This window comes from Octopus bimaculoides, chromosome 1, assembly GCF_001194135.2.
Source record: "Octopus bimaculoides isolate UCB-OBI-ISO-001 chromosome 1, ASM119413v2, whole genome shotgun sequence".
NCBI lineage: Eukaryota > Metazoa > Mollusca > Cephalopoda > Octopoda > Octopodidae > Octopus > Octopus bimaculoides.
In genome coordinates, this window is record NC_068981.1 from 180,929,258 (window position 1) to 180,930,279 (window position 1,022).

Genomic DNA, 1,022 nt, shown 5'->3' on the forward strand with positions numbered 1-1,022 from the left:
GTATATATATATATATATATATATATATAAATGAAATATTCAAACACTGAGATTTGAAGTTAGATGTCACTACTGTTCATATCATCTGTGGATAAATTCAAAATTTGATATCACCAGTAGTAGCATTGGTGGAACGCAGTTATGATAGCTTTATGGAGCTATGAAATATCGTAATGATGCTTAATGAGCATCTACCTGCTAGAAATAAGAGCCAAGTCTTAAATAATCCACCGTATATATAATATATATTTATCGTCATCATCATCATCATCGTTTAATATCTGCTTTCCATGCTGGCATGGGATGGATGGTTTGAATGAGGGCTGGCAAGCCAGAAAGCTGCACTAGGCTCCAATCTGATCTGGCAATGTTTCTACAGTTGGATGCCCTTCCTAATGCCAACCACTCCAAGAGTGTAGTGTGTGCTTTTACGTGCCATTGGCATGAAGGCCAGCCAGGCAGTACTGGCAACAACCAAGTTCGAATGGTGTTTTATATGTGCCACCGGTACAGGAGCCAGTCAGCCGACGTTGGCAATGATCACGTTTGAATGCTTGAATGGTGCTTTTTATGAGCTACTGTCATGGACATATATATGTGTGTGTGTGTGTGTGTGTGTGTGTGTATATACGCATATATACATATACATATGTACATATATACACACACACACACAAGCATACATACACACACATAAATATATATACAGTTTTTATCAAAAAATAACAGAAACATACCTCAAACATGAGTGTATGTACATTTCTTAATTCTAATCAGCAGGAAGTTACAAAGGTGACTGATCTAAAATTAAAATGTTATGTATGTGTGTGTTTGTATATGGCTGTGTGGTAAGTAACTTGCCTACCAACTGCATGGTTCTGGGTTCAGTCCCACTGCGTTGCACCTTGGGCAAGTGTCTTCTACTATATCCTCGGGCCGGCCAAAGCCTTGTGAGTGGATTTGGTAGATGGAAACTGAAAGAAGCCTGTTGTATATATGTATATATATATATATATATATAT